This window comes from Lygodium microphyllum, chromosome 18, assembly GCF_053477565.2.
Source record: "Lygodium microphyllum isolate KBCC chromosome 18, Lygodium_microphyllum_v1.1.10, whole genome shotgun sequence".
Taxonomy (NCBI): domain Eukaryota; kingdom Viridiplantae; phylum Streptophyta; class Polypodiopsida; order Schizaeales; family Lygodiaceae; genus Lygodium; species Lygodium microphyllum.
In genome coordinates, this window is record NC_141152.1 from 106,725,434 (window position 1) to 106,734,299 (window position 8,866).

Consider the following 8,866-nt stretch of genomic DNA (forward strand, 5'->3'; position numbering starts at 1 on the left):
TGCACATTTACCATTTGTTGATTCGCATTAGTATTCTATCCACATTCATTACGTAATAAAATTTCTTGCATCTAAATTTACATTACATTTTTAAATATATTTGTGCTTTTACTACAATTCAATGTAATGTTTCATATATCTACTCTTAGTAGAGTTTAATATAATGAGTTGAAAGCTACTTATCAGGCTAAAAATAAAATATATAATATGCTATACCACCTCCCCATTCCTTGGTTTTTGTTGTCCCTCGATCTCTTCCCCCCACCTCATCTCAATCCTAGCCTTGCTTACCCCATGTTTTTTCACGTTGAATTTTAGTTGTATTTAATATTTTTGTTTTTATGTAGGACTTCTTTAAGTATTCTAGTGTGAAATTATGGATCTATCTTCTTTCTCTTGCACTTGGGTATAGCAAAGCCTCTTCCTCCACTAGAACTTTAAGTAGGATATCTACAACACTAGCAAAAGTACTCTTGCAAAAAAAATGTTTGGAATGCTTGAAACCACCAATTATAATCGCTACTAAAGGCACAATTGCACAATTGCCATAACTTTTGGCTAAAACTAGTATTGAAAATTTTTGATACTATAAGATTTAAAAGACACCCAAAAAATCCAACTAAATTAAAAAACAAGAAGTAGTAGAATTAATATCCCAGCAAAAATACTCTTGCAAAAAACGCTTAGAATGTTGAAACAATTGATATAATCGCTACTAAATGCACAATTGTACCACTACTAGAACTTTTTGGTTGAAACTAGCATCAAAAGTCTTTGATACTATAAGATTTAAAGAACACCCAAATAACAAAACAAATGAAAAAACAATTAGCACTATGATTTTTTGTTTGAAAATTTAAATAGAACAAAAAAGACAAAATTGCAAATTTGGACAATTAATTTGCTACCATTGAAAATGAGTAGCATCCTCACCTCATCAACATTGTACACTATAGTACATTGTTTACATTATAGTATATGGATTTTATATTATCAACTACTTATAAACAATTCAAAGAGTTTTTTAACATGGCTAGTCTAAACAAAATATAAACAATTAAGTCTATACATACATATTGGTGGTTAAAATATTAAACAAATAATCATTTCTAGCTTTGAGGCATAAAAAAGTAGTGATGTGTATAAATTAGTCATTATCCTTATTCTCATCAACACATGACCATCATCATCATCCCATAAATCACTTGGGACATAATCTTTGTCCTCTTCATATGAGTCCATGACAAGGAGACTTACAAGTCAAATTTAAGTTCATAACCATTTTTTCAAGGTTGAAGCATGAAAAATAACATACAAATACAAAAACCATATATTTGTTGTTCCACTTGACGTGTCTAACACATAACCCTAAGTCTTTAAATGTGTTAGGAATGCATATGTACCACCATGACATACTTGTTTATACTTTACCAAATGTCAAATACTAAGGGGCTACAAAACCAATTCAAAAATATCAATTGCTAACAAAAATTTGAAAAGCCACACACAAATAGAACATTTAACAAATACAAAGGGTTATAGCAATATGCCAAGCCAAGCATATGAGCATTAGGCTCCCCAAAAGTATATCACTTTGAGAGATATACTCTACATTCTACATAAAAGAGTCGTATGACATTTACACAAAAATATATTCTAGTGTTTTTTTACTAAATGTTTAGGAGTGATGTAGCTTGTTGTAAGCTAAATAATCACCTCATGTTTTTAATTCAAAAGTGGCAATAGAACTTCTCCTTTATCACATATTTTCTCCATAGTAGCACATGTTGTCTCTCATTATCATCCTTCTATATATTTTGATATTTTACTAAAGCAAGACACGTGAATAAGTTATCTCCTTATAAAGAACTTTCTATGAGCATGCAAAATTGACTATTTTCTCTTTTTATAGTTCCTCAATTTGAGCTATTGTTTGAAAATTACAACATTTTTTTAAAAAAGCATATTGGAGTAATTTTACTAGGAAAACTAGCCTTGGGAACAAGTATTTAAGTTCCTAAATGAATGCCAATAAGTCACCTAGATCTACATACCCTTTCCTATTTTGATGTAAATAGACATACATTAAATATATAATTTCAAAAATTTTAATTCATATATGGTTCTCCATACTAATTTTTCAAAAAATTAGTCCTTGTAGAGTATGGAAACCTTTTAAAAAGCATTGATTTTTTCAACAAGTCTAATCTTGGGGTTGCTTGGAACTCAAGCCTCACTCATGGGTTATGGAAATCCCCTCCACAAAGCAAGTGTAGAACAAGTCTCATCCTCTATGCCAAAGATGAGGCGTCCATCCTCTTCTCAGCATTTTCCATATTGCATATATACTTAAGAATCTCAAGCATCCTCCAAGACTAGCATGCCATTTCAATAGTTGACTTTTCATTGTTGGGCCAATAACTTAACTTTTATTGATGCCTTTTGATTGTGCCAACGTACCAGTAAAATACACTAATAGAAGCTAGTGCATGTGTGCTAAATCACTAGCTTGTTCCCCATCATCCATTTAATCTTGCAAGCATTTGCATACCAGATCATAATATCAGCACTTACATTGTTTTCCATAAGCAATATCAAATCCAAGTCAAACTAATCTATGTAGCCAGACTAGCACATATTGAATTGAGGTTACCTTATAAATAAACAAATTTTCTCATTATTTCTTTCTATAATGAAGTGCTTAACAAGTATCTAAACATTTAATTTTAGCATTTGTGTGATAAATGCTTTGAAGCTCACTTGGTCCAAGTATGAAATGTGTAAGAAACTCATTTTCATTTTTTATCACATGAATACACCGAAGAGTCACTTGAGCTTTACCTTCTTCTAAGCTTTCATGGCTTCCATGTCTACTTCTCTCTTAAATTCTATTCTCTCTCCTCTTCCTCATTCTGTCTCATATTTTCTCTCCTTATTAGCTCCATTCCTTGCAAGTGGTATTAGAGTTATGCCTTTGATACATTTTTCTACCATTCATATCTTCTCCATATCTCATTCTCAACATTAATTCAATAAAATCTAAAATTCAAAATTATACATCACCATTGATGTTGCATTTTGTGGTTATCAGATCTTCTATCGTGTTAAGTGTTGAGGATATCTCTGTTTTTTAAATTGTGGTTCTTATATCCCTCTTTATGAAGCTTCCATGGAAGACTTTAATCTCGCATCTCATTTCCCCTCCATCTAAGTCAACATTGGACAATAGAAAAGCTTCTCTAGGATTATTTGCAAGAAATGAAGTACCATATTAGCTAAGAGTGATGAAGATTAAGTGAGTATATTTCCGTGGTAGACATTGTAAATTGCACTACCTTCTTGGCCTATTTGATCACATTTTGAGCATATCATCATCATTTCTTGTTTCTACCCTCTCACTTGTTGCCATTGGACTCCTTCAAATCTCTTGGCTCATTCTTTCTTACCATTTCACCTCTTTGAAACCCTAATAATTAGTAAGGAAGCTAGTAAAGTTTGAATGAAGCTTGCAAGTTTCTTGAAAGATTACTAGAATGTTGTAGAGGCTCAAATGCCAAGACCCACAGACCGCTTATTGTTCAAGCATTTCAAGCCGAGCACTAATGGCTACCTCTCACATAGCCGATGCACTATCTATCTCTACGAGTGTAGTGAGCTTATCTCCATGCCCGATCGAGTTGCCTCCTCTCCCGAGAACTTGAGTAGCTCCACGATCCAAGTGCAAGCTTCAAGCGAGCTCCATCCTCAAGCTCCATGCTCCAAGCTTCATTACTGCAAGCAAGAGAAGAGAAGAGAAGAGGAGAAGAGAGGAGAAGATGGAGAGCTTCTCCATCACGGTCCCTCACCCTCACATACTCACTCTCTCTCTCAAGCACAAGCCCAAGCAGGCAAGAACATGAAGAAGAAGAAGAGAGCTACTTTTGGCCACACACAAGAATGAGTTTCTCATTCACTTTTCAACTTTATATACAAAACCCTAAATCCCTTTTGGATGGTCATCTCCTTATCCCCTTTTTTACATGGGCGGCCATGGCCTAGGCCATTTTCCCCATTGTCCTCCTATCTTCCTAGCGTCCTTCCTACTACCCATCTACCTGTACAATTTGCACGGGTGAGAGCCTAGTGCTGTTAAAATAAATCATGGTGTGCCTTGCGCTCTTTTACAAAAGTATTGACTTGCGATTTCTCTTGTGCACCTTTCTCCTTGATTTAGGACTTTTCTGCACTTCTTGTGTTTCCATATTTTTATTGGCTCGCCTTTATCTTCCGTTTCACTTTTTCCTTCGCCTTGTCTTCTACTTTAAATTTTCCAAATTTTCCACCTTGTTCATCTGAGGGTTAACATTACCCCCCTCCTAGACAAGTGTCAGTCCCATGGCACTCACCGTCATAGATAGCAGGCTTTGGCATGCACCAAAGACGTGGGTGCAAGGGACTGTTCTGGTTTGCCTTGGAGGAGTTTTGGTGGTGATATAGATGAAGATTGTTGGGGACACGTTGTTGGCCTGGTTGGTTGGTGGTAGGGTTGTTGGAGTTGGTGATAGGGCTATTCTTTGTTGGGAATTGCACTGATGGCTAGCACATGTGTTGGTTTTTGGGGATTCTGCACATGACAATTCTTTGCTGGGCTTGCATGATGATAAAAGACAAGAGTTCAAAGTTGAGTGTTGATGAAGATCTAGTGGCACTTTCGTTGGAGTCTTTAATACCTGCAATTGAAAACCTCTCATATGGTCTCTCCCTAAGGGTTAGTGCTAGTCTTCTTATTGTGCACAAAGGGTATTGTCCTGCACTTGAGGACCCAAATTGTGTATAGATTGTGGTGCAGATATTATGTGAGTGCACGTGCATACTTAGATAGTATATAGTTAGAAGACTACTAGTCAAGTTCCTCATACAAGTGTGTGGATGAAATGAGGGTTCAATAGGGTGGAAAAATTTGTCGATGTTGAGGAGAAGTACACTCGAAGGCTTCTTGAGACATTATTTGTGCTTTTGTCGACACGATGTAGGATAATTGAGCTCATTGACGCTGAGATTAGATTGCGGAGGCCGAGATTAGATTTGATTGGGTAGTGGGGGCCTTCAATGTCGGTGGTGGTTGATCACCATTGTTGTCCCACACTTGAGGACCCAGTTTGTGTACAGGGGAGATGATGTGGATATCACTTAGGGAGACAAATCTAACCATAGGCGAGCACAAACTCCCTAGGTGTGTCTTTCCCTTGATGTGCCCTAAGTGTGAAGTGGGGGGACAGGAAGGGCTAGGGGGCTAATTGACTAATGCCATCGGACATGCCTAACCTGAGGACCCCTAGGTGCAGTGCTTGTGGCACTCTGATATACATGGAAAAGCTCATTATTCGTTTCCTTTTTCTTTGAGTGGGTCCTTGTTTGTTTTCTTTTTCTTTTTCATTTTTCTTTTTTTTTTTGTTTTGGAGATGCATTGGGAGGGGGCACACTAAACATCATCATGATGCTCTACAGTAGTTGTATTCCGAGGGCGCCAAAGAGATTTACCAAGGAATGCATGGCTTGGCATGGAGCCCTTTTCTCTTCTGACTACACTTGTTGTGGCCACAGAGGGGCTTAGTTTCTGCACTCGTTCTTTCTTTCATTGATCTGATTTAGAGTCACGCCCTTCTTCGTGGGACCAGCAAACACATTGCTCCTCTACTCCTAAGCCAATGTTAGGCTTAGGTGTCACGGCATGGAGTCCATGTTGCAGCAATGTGGCAGCTTGTAGCCTAAATCTTTGATTCCATCTTCATTAGATTAATCTCCTCCTCCCTTTTTGCCTTAGTCGTTCTTCCTCCTCTTCTGGTGTTTGCTTGCGCTCTTCTTCTAACCTCTTCGATTCCTCCTCCACCCTTTGCGGCTCTCTATTTTCTTTGGAGGTAGATCGAGTTCTTCTTATGGGGATTTTGGGAGTGTGATCTTTCCTTTCTGCTTGACTTGACAATTTTTTAGCCTTGGTGCTTACGGCTTGTCCTCTTGCTCTCTTACTATTGAGATGGTTGGTCATTCTCCTTTTTATTAGTAACTCTCTCCATGTTGTCCTGCTATTCCTTGTGGACTTTGTCTCCCTCTTGTTCTTGGATTGGTGACAACTCACCCCCAACACATCTATCCTTGGGTGTTTCTCAGTGTTGCTATTGGCTAAACCCAGGGCCTTCTCCACCATCGCAGGGCTCCACTCCACCTCTACTTGATGATCTTCTTCTCCTCTTCTTACCATCACCATGCCACAGTTTCTTTCGATATACTTCTGTAGATTGCACTGGTCCAGGATTTGTTTTATGGTTGTTTCCTCCATGATGGAATCTTTTAAGTTTAGAGTAAGCTTGAATTTAAACTAACTAAAACCCCTCATTTCAACCATTAAACCGTACTTTGCTTGCTCTTCCACCGTGAACGGGAGCTTGCCACCTTAATCTTTCCCTAGATATAGAGTCTTGCCAAGAAAGAGAGAGTAGCTAATGACTATGCTTTGGGCCATGCTCAAATGCAATGTGTGCTTTCTGTAGGGGTGACTTTTGCTTCCAACAACGAGGCTTCTATCATGGCTCTTTGTTCTTAGTATTGATATCACTTTCTCCATAATGGTTCTTTGTGGGGTTGGTGGTCTTGTGGCGACTTGGACATTGAACACTTCCGTACAGAGACCTATGTTGTCATGCATTCACTTGGAAACTCATGAGAATACATGCAAGTCATATGTGTCAACCATATGAACGGGTGCAGCTCAAAAAGACATCACTTATCTGAATCCCATGGCGTTGACTTTGATGCATATCACCTACACTTGATTATCATTGCTTGTGTGTCTACTGGGTTTTTTTTTTGTTATCTATACACAATCACAAAACACGATATTTATTTATACACACATTTATAAATCCATGTCACTTTGTGAGGATAAAAACAAATTATAGAACTCAGGATTATACTGGAGTGTGCCACACCTATTTAGTACTCGTGGCAGCCTACTCAATAACAACAAATATTTTGCAACATCGAGTAGCGTGGTACCTTGTTCGAGTCTAGTAGCAACATGTAGCTCCTCCTCAATGAGAATTTTATAAAACAGAGAGTTCTCTTGGCTAGCTCCGGCTAAGTCCCCGGAACAGCAGTTAGTACTCAAAAAGAAGTTGGTGCCACATAGGTTGGGTCTCTTTGAGACCGCCATGTGTCCAATCACTCCTTTGAGACTGTTGTCATAATCTGGGCTCCAAGTTTGGACATTGTAGCGCAGTTTTCAAACCAACATTTTACTTCGACCCTCTAATTATCGCTTTAGTTGCTCTATCTCTAAGAGATTTGGTTGGCAAAGCGCATCATTGAATGTCACAATTAAGCGTAGTTCATTAGTCTCCTCGTCAGAGATGAGTTGCATGTGTTCATGTAGGATCTTATCATAGTGCTCGTTAAGATATTCTTGCTCTTCCCAGGATAGCGGGTATGGCAAGTATTCCTCAAGCTGCTCCCTAGGGAATGTGCCCATGTCTGTAAGGACGTAAACACGTGTAAATAATTTGAGTTTAGCATTCAACTGAGTCAAGTACTCTGTGACACTTCTATGTTTAATGAGGGCTTGCTCGATTGCTATCTCATGCAAGGTTCTGGGAGTTTCCCTAGGCTTTAGCATAGCTAGGGGTTCAAGCCTAAATGAGAGAGATTTGTCAATGCTAGGATTGCTTATGTCCTCGGGATTCTCATGTTTCTCCTCCTGAGGCTTTGCTGCTATTGTATCATGGTTTCCCTTGGATATGACCGGTATATTTTTGTCAACCCGTTGTGACAGTGTTGTATCCACTCTTGATTGGTCAATGTAAGTTCTATTGTCAATGGATTGAGGATTGCAAGAAACCGTTGATGGTAATGGTTGCTTTGATTTATCAAAACACACAGATATGTCTGAGGTTTCACCGTTGTTAGAAGAGATAGCAATGGGTTCATTCATGGGTGGACTCAATGCTTTATTCCTCAGCTCTTTAGCACTCTTGGTGTCAATCTTCTTGGCGTGTATGGCCACTTGCAACTTTTGTTGTTTTTGTTTTTTTCTCCTCTTTTTCATAGGCAATCGAGGTGTATCCCTTGAAGACTCGGGACCCTGAACTAGGTCACCATTGATGTGCATGGTTGGGCCTCAGCATTCTCTTTCTCGAGGTGTATCCCTTGAAGACTCGGGACCCTGAACTAGGTCACCATTGATGTGCATGGTTGGGCCTCAGCATTCTCTTTCTCTAGTGTGTCCTCATGGGACATAGCCACGGCCTGTTGAACAACCTCTCTAGGTTGTGAGGGTACAACTGCCTCTCTTTGTGGAGAGTCTAGCTCTTTAGCCAATTCTCTTTCATTTAGCTCCTCATCCGATTGCATTGGCAGTTGCTCCTGGTTGCACGTTTTGCTCTAGACTCTTGTCCTTACCCATTGGAACATGCCTCCATTGCTTCTTATCAGAGCAGGTGTTGTGTTTAGAGCTGTCTTTCTCTTGCTCTGGAGGTTTGAGTGACTCTAGTATAGAATCGAGAGACGGTTTAGGGTTCTTGTCATGTAGACTTGGACAAAACCAGCTAAAGAAATTAGGGTTGTATTGATGGGAAGCTTAGAAATCTAAGATTGTAGGGTCTTGAGTGAGGCAGAAGACATATTCGCTAACATCAAGCACCATGCTCCCTACTCCTAACTTGCTAGACACGTGTAGATCTTCTTCTAGAAGCAGTTTATCGTTCAAAGGATGTTTTTGGACAGTGTGGCAGAAAGCTAGACCTTATGGACCACTACCAACACTCTTAATGAGGTCAGGGCAATGTACGTGGGATCATGTCTTGATGTCCAAAGGGCTTTCCTTTGCTCAATAAGA